The 13,801-nt window shown below is 39.2% G+C and overlaps 1 protein-coding gene across 2 annotated transcripts in view; it reads right to left on the reverse strand.

Moving 5' to 3' along the window:
* Positions 1-13,801, reverse strand: part of GRM1 (glutamate metabotropic receptor 1) — a 438,538-nt gene that overhangs the window by 196,287 nt on the left and 228,450 nt on the right. The gene's annotated exons all lie outside the window — the stretch shown is intronic.

Consider the following 13,801-nt stretch of genomic DNA (forward strand, 5'->3'; position numbering starts at 1 on the left):
TCATTTAGGGAGTGAACCAGCAGATGGAAGACCTCTCTCTCTCCCCCCCCTCTCTGTCTGTAACTCTGCCTCTCAAATAAATTAATAAAGCTTTTTAAAAAATTACATGATACAGATGATAAAAGTCTTTGATGATTTATTAATTGAGAGGAAACTAAAGTGAAATTCTAACAATGATGATAAAGGATAAAAATGCTAAACTGCATACAAGGATAAAATGAATTTTTAAAGGAACAGAATATCTACAAGTTGTGAAACAGTATCAAATAACCTAAGGTGTATATAATTGAAATATCAGAAAGAGGAGAGAATGAAGCAAAGGACATTTGAAGATATTACAGCAAAGAATTTTCTAAAGTCTGTAATATATATAAATCCACAAATCCAAAAATTTCAGAGAATAACAACTTAAATAAACACATAATACATACACAAATCCCTGAACGTATTATATTTAAACTTCCGAGAACAACACAGAGAGAAAAAGACATATCACATTCAGAAGAATGAAGAATAATGGATGGTTTTTCATCATAAACTTTGCAAGCCAGAATACAAAGCAGGAGGATGCAAGAGGGCTGAATAGAGAGGCCCTGCCCCAGCCTGTGCCACAGAGAAGCACCAGAGCAGCAAAGAAGGGCCGTGCTTCCAGGATACTGAGAGCAAACCTCAGTTATGCAGTAACAGCAACTGGAAGCAGCATGGAGACTTGGGACATCCACATAGATAGAGGAGCAAAGCAGACTGCAGCTTGCTGGCAAGGGGGACTCCATCTTGCGAGGCAGAGGTGATCAGAAAGCCTCATGTCTCTCACCACTGCCACAAACTGGCAGTGCTCACTACAGGAGAACTCCGCAACTCTTACTGGCCTTCAATCAGTCTAGAAAGCTGAGTGAGCTCTGAGCAAATGCTTTGCTCCAAAAAAGAACCTATATTGCTCCCTCCCCCAAAAGCCCCAGACCTGAGCTTCTTTGAGTAAAGCTGATGCTAAACTCCTTTCGCAGGGGACAGCAAGTGGCCCTGTTGCTGTCATATGTATGAAATGCATGTGTTTATAATTATCAGTTACCACAAGGTGAACTCAAAGGGGATAGAATTTATGGAATGTAGTATTCCTATACCTTATAAGTGTTTGCTTTCTTTCTAATTCTACTCCTCGGTGGTATCTACTATTGATGAGTTTTGTGCATATCACTGGGGAGTTTAATTTTTTGTGCGAGCTGTGTATTAGCTACAGAGTTTCTATGTAGCAAGCAGTCTCAATTTTTGCATGTTGCAATTTCCAGGGCTAAACATATACAACATCTATATTTAAGTGGTTTTCCACTAATTGGAGAAATTCTTCCCAGAATTTCTATGATAATTCCTCATTTCCTAAAATTGTGTATATATATATATATATTAGATATCAATATTTTAATAATAATGCATCATAACAATGTTCTTGTCATGTAAATGTTGAGTGAGGTCATCTTCATACAGCCTTAATCTCTTTGTTGTGAATTGTAAGGGTTCATTTATGTTTAAGTATGTTAACATTTGACACTCATTACAAATTAAAAAAAAAAAAAAAAGAAGCACCCAGAGCTGGAGCCAGGGCATCTTACAGGGCAAGGAGCAGATCCCCTGTATGCTGCAGCTGTAGGATTACAGGACACTTGCCCCAGAGCCACACTTAGTCACTCTGTGTCTCAGTGCCAGCAGCAGCTTCAGCCTTGCCCAGCCCCAGCTGTCGCGGCCATTTGGGAAGTGAATCAGTGGGTGGAAGATCTCTCCTTTTGTCTCTCCTCTCTATCTCTGTAACTCTGCCTTTCAAATACATAAATAAATCTTTATATAAAAAATACCAATTCTCTCAGAATATAGAAGAGGAAGGGATATTTTCTATCTTACTTAAATGAGGCAAGGGGTACTCTGATAACAAACTCAGACAAAGATGTCATAAGAAAATAAAATTACCAATTTCCCTAATGAACCTAGATGCAATAGCCTCAATAAACCATGAATAAATTGAATCTAATTACATATAAAAAGGAGACTATATCATGGCAAAAGTGGGATACAATATGAAAATGTATAGCTAATTAAACATTCAGACATGATAACTATTATTCACCAAATAGGCAAAAGATAAAATAGAAACATATGATTATTTCCATGTATGCATAAAAAGATTTAAACAAAATTCAATATCAACACATAAAAAGAAGTCTCAGTAAATTAGGAATAGAAAGCAATTTGTTCAATCTGATAGAGTATACGATATGACAAAGAATATAAATTTAATAATTAGAAACTAAATCTGACACCTTGTATTTTATTTCTTGCATTACCAATTAACATTTTTCTAATACTTTATCTCCTTGTTGAAATTATCTTTATGCTAAGGTTAGGAACAGTACGAGATTGTCTACTTTTTTTTTTTTTTGATAGGCAGAGTGGACAGTGAGAGAGAGACAGAGAGAAAGGTCTTCCTTTTGCTATTGGTTCACCCTCCAATGGCCGCCGTGTCCGGCGCACTGCGGCCAGCACACCACGCTGATCCGAAGGCAGGAGCCAGGTGCTTCTCCTGGTCTTCCATGCAGGTGCAGGGCCCAAGGACTTGGGCCATCCTCCACTGCATTCCTGGGCCACAGCAGAGAGCTGACCTGGAAGAGAGGCAACCAGGACAGAATCCGGCGCCCAGACCGGGACTAGAACCTGGTGTGCCGGCGCCACAAGGTGGAGGATTAGCTTATTGAGCCGTGGCGCCAGCAGAGATTGTCTACTTTCATCACTCCAATTCAATATATTAGAAGTCTAGCCAGAGGAGTTTGACTTGGCATTGTTATAGAAAGACACTAACAGTGATTTTTAAGTCAACTATTTTCAAAAGACGTTAATTTTCTGAGCAATTTTAGATTCACAACAACATTGAGTGGAAGGTGTGGAGACTTCCTTTATACCCTTGCCCCCACAAATGCATAGTCTCCCTCATAGCAACACCCACATTTAATGTGGAGGATTTTGTTATGTTTTATATATGCTTATTGGCCATCTATATATCTCTTTAATGAAGGCTTGGTTCATCCTTTAGACACATCATTTGTGTTTTTCTCTTTTTGAGTTTTAAAAGCTTTTTGTACATTTTGGATAACAAGTCATTTGTCAGGTGTTTCTTTTGTATTTCCTCCAATTATGTTGCTTATATACTCATTTTCTTTAAACTTTATTTTTGCATGCAAGTAGCCTGACAGAAAACAATATACAAATTGTTGAAAGCAATGTGTCAACCACTTTTCAGTTTTTTGATCAAAATCACACTAGATCTGATAAATGCATACCATAGATCTTTCAATTTTTTGACAAAAAATATTTATTCATTTGAAAGGCAGAATTACAGAAAGGAAGAGAGAGACAGACAGAAACACTTCTATCCACTAGTACAGTCCCCAGGTGGCCGCAACAGTTGGGGCTAGACTGGGCAGAAACCAGAAACCAGGAATTCCATCCTGGTCTCCCACATGGGTACAGGGGCCCACATACTTGGACCATATTCTGCTGCCTTCCCAAGTGTGTTAGCAGGGAGACAGATGGGAAGTAGAGCAGCTGGGATTCGAATCAGTGGCCATATGGGATGACCCTTGCATGTATACTGGGGCTTAACCTGCCATGCCACAATGCTGGCCCCCTCTCATATCTATCTTAAAGAATACAATTCATTCATTTATTCCAGAGAAACACTGACATTTTCCTTAAGCATTTAATGTTTTATCTTTTAACATATAAGACACAGAATTTTAATTTAAGAATTTTGTCTCCAGAGCAAGTCTGTTTGGGTTGAAATCTTAGCTCCTATATTTATCTGATCTTGGGAATAATCCCAACCTTATAGGGTTGTTGTGAGAATTAAATGAATTTGTTCACTAGGCACTTAAATTTTTGCAACCACTCAATAGATGATAGCTATTTTTATTTGAAATATGTGCTATTGTGTGTAGGTGTTATCCCTATAACATTTTGCTTCAGCCCATTATTTTTGGAAAATACGATGCAGAAAAAAAAAATTCTGAGACGAAACATAGATTTATTGAATAATGGAGCTATAAGAAATGTGAGACAGGTTTTATTACATTTTAAAATTTTCCTTAACTCTTTTTGTGAGGGCAGGAGGACAGGGAGGAGAGTGAGAGGAGACAAGGGAGAGTGAGAAGGAGGAGAAGAGGAAGAGGGGGAGGGACAGGGGACAGGGAGTGGGAGAGGGAGGAGAGGGAGAAGGAAACAGAGAGGGAGGCTTGCATCCATTTATTCATTCCCTAAATTCCCATAATGGCCCCAAGCTGGACCAGCTGAAGTCAGGAATTAGGAACTCAATCCAGGGCCCAGATATGGGAAGCAGGAACCCAATTACTTGAGCTGCCACCTGCTGTTTCCCAGGGTGTGTGTTTGCAGGCAGCTGGGATTGGGTATGGAACTGGATCTTGCATCCAGGCAATATGATATGGATCTGGGCATCCCAACCAGCGTCTTTACTTCTGCAGCAAAAAGCTTTCATAATTTTCTTTTTAACATTGAGGAATTCTTTGTTCAAAGTAACCTAGAGAATAGAACTGAATATTACCTTGATTACTCTTTTTGTAAGAGTAAAGAGGAAATTAAGCTCTATAGTAGCCTCTGGTCATGCCCCCTTGACTGTGTCTTAGTAGCTGACAGAGACCTCAACTGAATACCAACAGTTCCAAAAGGCACAAAAGTTACTGATCTGATATGAAAATCACTACTATCCACACTTCTGATGCAGACACTGGTATGCAGGGAAGTTAACCTATCTACAACATACACTATTCAGAATGTCATTCAGGGTTAAAATTTCTCCCCAGGGACTTTTTAAATGAGTATGTGCATTTCATATTTCCTCCATATGCAGCTTTAATAATGAGAAGGTTAAATTCTGAATCAACCAGAGTTCTTGGTGACAAACAACAGAATCTGACTTGATTTTATCTATCTATCTATCTATCTATCTATCTATATATATATATATACACATATATATACACACACACACACACATATATAATAGTTAGTATATTAGTATAATATTTGTAGCCCATGTATGAACAAAAGACTATAAACAAGCTCAGGAGGTTTACTGGAGTCAATCAACACCAGAGGAGAAGCAGTCATTCACCAGATCAGTCCATTTCAGACTCTCCTCTACTTTGCCTTGACTTTGACTTGACCTTGAGTCTTTGTGTCATTTCCTTTTGGTTTAAAGTCCTATGCTAGGACATCACATGTTTGATAGTTGATCCTGAACCAGGTCTAATTGTTGGGGCAGAGAACTGCTGGGATCTGCATCTCTGAGGCTCCCACAATGGAAAGCAGAGGCCTGCTTCTTCTTAACACTGGCATGAGTCCAAATGTCTCATTATTACCTTCTATAGATGGAATTACACTGTTTAATTATGATTTTAAGAATCCTTTAGAATAGGATATCTATCAAGGAACTTGTCTATGTGAATTAGTATAATGAGAATTTTTACAGATCTGAAGTTAGAATAAAATTCTTTTTTTTCTATCTTTTTTTTTTCACAGGCACAGTTAGACAGTGAGAGAGACAGAGAGAAAGGTCTTCCTTCCGTTGGTTCATTCTCCAAGTGGCTGCTACAGCCAGCGTGCAGCGCTGATCGGAAGCCAGGAGCCAGGTGCTTCCTCCTGGTTTCCCATGCAGGTGTAGGGCCCAAGCACTTGGGCCATCCTCCACTGCCTTCCCGGGCCACAGCAGAGAGCTGGACTGGAAGAGGAGCAACTGGGACAGAATCCACAGCCCCAACTGGGACTAGAACCTGGGGTGCCGGCGCTGCAGGCGGAAGGTTAGCCTAGTGAGCTGCAGCGCCAGCCCAGATTTATAATTCTTGAAACTAAAACTACATTGCTGCATTTGCTTCATAGAAGCAAAACTTTCCAAACTTTTTAACAATAAATAAAATTTTAAATCTTTCTCTGCTAATAAAATTCATCTTCCCTTTCAAATGCAAGCTTGCAATGATAATATGTTTATGAATTCTCTATACCCTCACCACATACTTAAATCTCTTTTTGCAAATCCAAATTACAAATAAGCTTTCTAGCTTGGCAGACAGAAATTAAAAGCAAAGGTATTCATTGGAGTTGAAGAGGAGAATAAGTAGTTCAATGGAACATGGGTAGTGGTATGGGATTGAAACAAAGATAATCAAGTTTAGATGTTGTGTTTATAGATAATGTAAAATAAGTAGATGATAAATTGCAGAAGCTACAGAAATAAATAGTTCACATGCCTTGTGGAATGTCTATCAACTATCAGACATCTCAAGAGAAACTTGGATAGTGTAAAGACTGTAATAAATTTATGACTGAATCCTCATACATGCACTATAATGCAGTTTATTTATGTTGTCAACTGAAGGTGTCCTTCAGAGTTACGACTATATTGCATTGTTCAAGATTAAGAATCAACCCTAGATTCCTGAAAAATACTAACACTTCAGTAAAGGTGTGGGTATAGAGTGAAACTAAAACGACCAATATTAGCGTTGAGTTTCAGTCAAGTTGATTTGGCAAGTACTTTGCAGGTATATATGAGGATTCAAACTATTGCATAGTTCAATATGAGCTATGAGCTATACTAAGAGATATACATCACAGAAAACTTTTAGGATAAGTGTTTCAATTCTTGGTCTGACTTGACAACAAAAGAAAAAATAAATCTCTAAGAAATACAGCTATCTACAGGTGGATAGACCCATAAAGAATAGGTCCATAGGCCCTGAAACTGATAAATTATTTTGCTGGAATAACTCTTCAGTTCTTTCAAAATAAATAATAGTGCAGAGCTTTCTTACATAATGATTCCAGTTTGGATGCAATGGATCTTCCTTGTGTTCCTTCTAGATAAGCTGTCTTCCTCTCAAAAGAATACAGCAGCCTATGAAGGAGGCTGTCTGAGTTGTTTCCTGTCTCAAGAAGCCATGGCTGCAATGAATTTAATTGTCATTCCCTAACCTTTGATACAATTTATTATGGAGACTGGTCCCAGTGAAGCATTGCAGGTTGGTAGCACAGTAATACTTCATGGATCAGGCCATAGTCAGTGATAAGATCTGTAAAGTCTTTTCTGGGCGGGCGCCAAGGCTAACTTGGTTAATCCTCCACCTGCGGTGCCAGCATCCCATGGGGGTGGCAAGTTCTAGTCCCGGTTGCTCCTCTTCCAGTCCAGCTCTCTGCTGTGGCCCGGGAAGGCAGTGGAGGATGGCCCAAGTGTTTGGGCTCCTGCACCTGCATGGGAGACCAGGAGGAAGCACCTGGCTCCTGGCTTCAGATTGGCACAGCGCACCAGCCTTAGCAGCCATTTTGGGGGTGAACCAACAAAAAGGAAGACCTTTCTCTTTGTCTCTCTCTGTCTATAACTCTCTGTCTCTCTCACTGTCTATTTCTGCCTGTTGAAAATAAATAAATAAATAAACTCCACTGTTGGTGGAGTTTAATTCTTCTAAAAAATGAAAAAAAAAAATCTATAAGGTCTTTTCTAACATTGCTTAATGTCTATTTGTTGAGTCAGAAATGAAAGATGAATTAACCGATGCAATTGATACCATTTTAAAATACTGCTAAGAAATTACTCTGTATGATACCATAATTATGAATGCATGTATTTGTGGTGGAATGAGGGGAAAAGGTCATGCCAAGATGGCCACTGACAACAGAAACTGCCTGGCAACAGGTTGTGATTGGATGGCTTCGGAAACCACATGACAACAGATCCTGACTGATGGCAAGCCATGATTGGATGGTTTCAGAAACTGCCTGGCAACAAGAGCCTGACTGACAACAGGCTGTGATTGTATGGCTTTGGAAACTGCCTGGCAACAGGCTGTGATTAGTTGGGGCATAGACCGCCCCTTGACCGGATTGGCTGGTCTTGGCTATATAAGCTGTTGTACTAACTCAAATAAACGAGTCTGTGGGCTGCTCGCCTCAGGCCTGCTTTCACCTGACTCCCGGGGTCTGTGTGATGACTCCGCGCCTCTTGCCCCCACCATGCTCCTCCTCTCAGAAACGAATCCACTGCAACATTGTTGAGAATTCAACTGCAACATGTATTAATATATTTGTCAAAGCCTGAAGAATGTACAACACCTACAATAAACCCTAAAACATGGATTGCAGGTCTTGATAATATGTTTGTGTAGATTCATCCTCAAAACTCACTGTAACCATGAAGCCAGAAAGAAGTCATTTTGTTATGTACATATAGTTATATTTGATAGTCTTCCACAAAATATCTATCTTCTATCTGTCTATATATCTATCAACTTTCTACCTGTCTAGTCTCTAAAATTGTATTAATTATTATTGCATTTGCTATTGCTAATTGCTTCCTTTTAGGAAATGGAATTATTTTGGTTTTGGTAAATTTACAAGTGTTTTTAATTCTTCCTATGGTATACTTCCAAGAATCAAGAGCAGAGATGATCCACTCATATCAACAACTACGTACATCTCCCCTCCCAAGATTTCTTTGCTCTCCTTGTTTAAGAGTGCTTCTCAGCTCTAACTGATGGAGCATTTAAGGCTTCCTGGTATCAATAATACAATAAACCAGGCAATCTTCTTGAGCTAAACATGAGAATCACTTAGGGATTCTCATTTTTGGTAGGTAGAAAAAGTTTTTTCTTACCAAAACAACAACAAAAAATTTTACTATAAAACACTTTGATGCAGGAATTCAAATTATTTCCTGCTAAGTTAAAGAGCTACCTCCTTTCAAAAGGTTAATGATCAACAACATGTTTATATAGCCAACTTTAATTGCCAAAATGACAAAAAAAAAAATAAAAATAAAAACAGATTCTCAGAAAGTAGTTTTCAAAATTTGATTCATGGAGCTATTTTTTTTCACCTGGAATTTAATTGGATACCAATTAACTATTTTTTGGAGAGTTATTTTAACTATAAATTTAATATGAACATATTATTGATTATGCTAAATATTATTAATACTGGCATTTTTTACTATAAAGAACATCATCAAATTACTGGACACATCTCCAGGAGTCATTTTGGGAGTGACCTCTAATGACTATATTCCTGGAGGAGAATCATTAAAAAATTATAAAAATGGATGTGAGCATTTGGGGAACAGTTACCTGAAACACAATAACACCATTTTTCATGTTTCTCCAAACTATGTCGAGCCTCTGTAGCCAACAATAATAATCAGATCAACAGATTTTTTGACCTTCCCTCATCCCGATCTCATTATCCTTACTCTCTCTTTCTAGCATCTTGAATCATTTCCTATATAAGCTACCAGCACTATCAAATCCTTATTTTAGACTCTGCTTTTCAATTAATCTTTACTAAAATAGCTTCCTGAGATTGAAACAATTATCACAGAGCTTTCTAATCTTATGAAATCTAATCATTTTTCTGTGTATATTTTCTATAAACTTATAAAAGGGATTTCATGTATGTGACTGATGAGATGAGGTTTCTCATGTAATAGTTTTTTAACATAGAAATAAAATAAATACTATATTAAGATGAATGTCAGTCTTTTTTCTTTTAAATCTTATGAATCACCAGTTATATATAAGTTTGGGGTATGGTTATATATATATATAAGTTTTCTATTTACTCTTTGTCGCTCCCCCTCTTCACGGAGGAACGACACAGGACCCTGCGCTGTTCTTTCGTCTGCTCAGCCCTTCCCGGGTTTGCTGCTGGTCCTTCCCGGGTTGGCTGCCAATCCTTCCACCTCCGTGGAAGGGCGGTTCCCCCTGCCACTTTCCCCACTTCCGCAGGGGAGCGGCACACCACCGGCCGGCTCTCTCGGGGGCTGCTCAGATGTTATTCGGATGTTCCCCTTAGATGTTCCTCCTGGTGCATGTTGTCTCTCTCCTCCTTTATAGTCCTCTTCCACCAATCCCAACTCTGCTACCCACACGCCGAGTACGCTGCTCTCCTCCAATCAGGAGCAGGATCAGCTCCTGCAGGTCATTGGTCGAACTGGAGGCAGCTGTGTAAAAGTTGTTTACTCCTCTCCCAGCGCCATATTGTGGGAGAGCAGATGCATAGAATAAGTCTTAATTCCAGTAACAGTCTAGTCCGAGTTGCTCCCCACACTCTTATTACTCCATCTGTTGTTGGGGCAATCTTGGGGACAGAGCAATAACAGCATTAGATGCTATGGCAGAGCCTGGGAATGAATGAAGTTCTTTTCCCAGAATTTCTTTTCCTCAGTGAAGTTCTTTTCCTTTTACTCCATTGGTACAACTAGGACCTGAATCCAGAGTTACAGCAAAGTTAGCTCAGAATCACAGGCAAACATGTAACAAGTATGTCCACTATAGCATCTTTAAACATGACTATGGAAGAAGAAAAAGCATGAACAGTAATTGGCCAAACCAACCTCCTGCAGATCAATGGTAGAGAAAATAAATGATCAGATCACAAATACAGTAGCCAATTCAATAAGACAGCCCAAGTGCTATGTTGGTAACAATGAACACCCAATTGTATTCCCAAAAGCTGGGTTGCATGTGATACACAGATAATGTTCTCAAAAGACCCACATTCAACAGCACAGATGCTTTCATTTACAAGTAACCAAAAATCTACTACATCTTTCTTGAAGAACAAGGGTAACTTATTGCTCAGATAACCAAGAAATCCAAAGGCCAGACAGACTTTGGATTCCTTTTATTACAGTGATTCAAAGATGGGATGAAAAAAATTTTTTTTTTTTTTTTACAGACAGAGTTAGACAGTGAGAGAGAGAGAGATAGAGAGAAAAGTCTTCCTTTCGTTGGTTTGCCCCCCAAATGGCCGCCATGGCCGGCGTGCTGTGCCAATCCAAAGCCAGAAGCTAGGTGCTTCCTCCTGGTCTCTCATGCGGGTGCAGGGCCCAAGCACTCGGTTCATCTTCCATTGCCTTCCCGGGCCACAGCAGAGAGCTGGACTGGAAGAGGAGCAACTGGGACAGAATCTGGCACCCCAACTGGGACTAGAACCTGGGGTGCTGACGCAGCAAGCGGAGGATTAGCCTAGTGAGCCATGGCGCCGGCCTCTTTCTAGTTTCTTACAATATCATTTTCATGTTATGCTGTCTCTTCATATTTCAATAAATCTGTAAAAAACTTCTGAAACTTAATTGAATCTATAGAATTTATCATCAGAAACAATGAAGAAGTTTGTTTCCGAAAAGTCATCAATGAACCAAGGTTTTTTTTTTTAATTTGTCAACCTTTATTAACCAAGAGTGAAGCCAAGCCCTAGAGTCTCTTTTTAAAACACCCAATTTTGTTTATGGCAAACAATGATTTCTTAATGACTTTTAATTTTATGTTAATACCACAGAGCAAGAATTGATTACTTTCTAATCACTTATTCTTCTGGGATTAAAATATAAGTGTAAAACAGTTTAAAATAAGATTCACCCGAATGATTTAAAAAAATAATTCCAATTGAAAGAAATTTCAAACACTATGTTAGAACTCAGGACCCAAAGAAGACCTTAAAACATTTTACCATGAGGTAGCACAATAATGCTGAATTTGATTTCTTCTATTACAATTATAATAAGCTTTAAAGAACACAAGGAGAAATTTACCCTTCACTCAAATCAGGCTGAATGATTTTCTGCAAATCCCCCTTGAGATTAGTGACAATTTTTGTCTTTTATTTAAGTATAAAGATAGCCCTGCAGTATGTAAAAGGAAACCCATGGGAAGGCTGCTTCCCAAAAAATAGACATTAGAATCATTGAGGGAACGTCAGCAGTCAAGACAGGAGGAACAAAAGCTAAGCTTAGTGAAAAACCAAAACAACTTTTACATTGGCAAGATTGGTTTACAAGTGTGTGCCAAGAACAAAAATTACATCAGCCAACTAAAAACAAAAGATAAAAGATGACACCAATGGGTCTTTTTCTTTTTTCTCTGTGCAAAATGCTCTTTCATTTTTTCTAAATGAGTGGACTGCCGCCGTGACACAACATGAAATGCTGTGTGCCCAGGGTGCTGTTGTGCACCACTGGGACCTCTCACTGACTATACCATGGTGAGCAGAGAGTCTGGGCAAGCAGAGGAGGAACATAGCTTGTCCTCGCTGGAGAACCATCTCTTGGTACTTTGCTGTTGAATTTGCTCATTAAATCGCTCAAAGAAAAGTTCTCCCCTGGTTTGTGAGAACCTATAGCAATTCTATATGAAGATATTGACTAAGAGGACAAGAATACATGAACCATTCCTTCTGAGAAGAGTGGATGGGATAAGCTAGAGGCCCAAAGAAAGGAGATCACTTCAGATTGGACCTCAGGGTTTCTAGGAATTTTCTCCACCATCCAAAAATAACAGCAAAGCCAGAAAAGAGGGCATGCAGCCCTAACTAATAGAAGAGAGCAACATAAAACAGTTAATAAATAGATCTCTTCCCAACACATGCTCCTTCCTATGGTGACCAACCACCAGTGCAAGGCTTGCCTGCTCCAATGTGGACCCCACAGCCCTGAGTTGAACTTGACATGCCACCTTTGGTTCCTCATGCTTCAAGGAGAACTGCAACACTGTCAGGTCCTGGCACTGTGGTAATGGCTATGTCGTGTTTCACTCACACTGGTCCCTTTAAAGTCTCTCGTCTTCATAGAACTCTAGAACTCAGCCTCCTCAAGGTCTAGACTGATTAACTATATGTCAATGAATAGCTCGAGCTGGAGAACTTAAACCTGACAAATTCTACTGTGAAAAACAAGGAGGGGTCTGTGAAGGAAAAGACTAGATTGGGATGTATGAGGAGGTGGGATGAGAAGGCCCATGCCTTGCAAGCCTACAGGAGTGATTCTGGCATGGAATTCATGCAACCCTAATTAACGCCAGTATGGCGGATGGGGAGGGGACATCTGCTCAGTGTTCAAACAATGTCTTCACAGGGCCGAGGGCCAGATTTGGTGTCACTCCTGAAGCCCAATGAAGCTGCTACTTTTAAAAGAAATGTGTGGTTCTTGTCTGTTAAAGTATAAGATACACTTTCTGAATGTATTCCATAATAAAGCCATGCCATGGAAAAGCAGGACCTTAGGAAAATGTGTGATCACCACATGGGCTTTCCCAGTGCTAGCTGACTGTTTTGGAGCACTAGTTATAATCTTTCATGATTCTGAAAGTTGAAATGTAGGCTACCTAGGGTAGTCTGAAAAGAGTCTTTCTGCTTCATGGAAAACAAGAAAAACTAAGGAATTGTCAAGGTGTGGTGGGTCACCCACTCTGGAAATCTCTTGGCCACACAGTCCATGGTAAAATCAGAGAGCCTAGATTATGTGGACATGGAAGATAACTGACTGGGCTCCATCACTATCCACAACAGGAATGACCCAAGCTCCAGCATATGATCTCTTTAGATTTACTGAGTTATACAAGTTAAACAGAAACAGAAAATCATATTGGAAAGGGCCTCCTGATTTAATATAAATTTGACTACAATATTTGATATCTCTATGTAAACTTATACCGTTCCTAGGATTTCCTTATAGCATCTGATTTTAAATCATTCTGAATAAAGAAAATTCACATGCCAACTAATTAGGATAACTGACCAGAATTCTACCTGATATAATTAAAAGGTTAAAAAAGTTTTAGATACAAGCTAAATTAACTTCTTCTGGGATTAACAATTAGAAGCCCAACTATCTTAACATCTTAATAAGAAAAACTGGCTGAGCATGTCCACCGTTAAACAAAAGGTTTCTGCAGACCTTGAGACAACTTTCAAAAGCAATAGT

This window comes from Oryctolagus cuniculus, chromosome 5 (assembly GCF_051225735.1).
Source record: "Oryctolagus cuniculus isolate XC-2025 breed Fujian yellow rabbit chromosome 5, ASM5122573v1, whole genome shotgun sequence".
NCBI lineage: Eukaryota > Metazoa > Chordata > Mammalia > Lagomorpha > Leporidae > Oryctolagus > Oryctolagus cuniculus.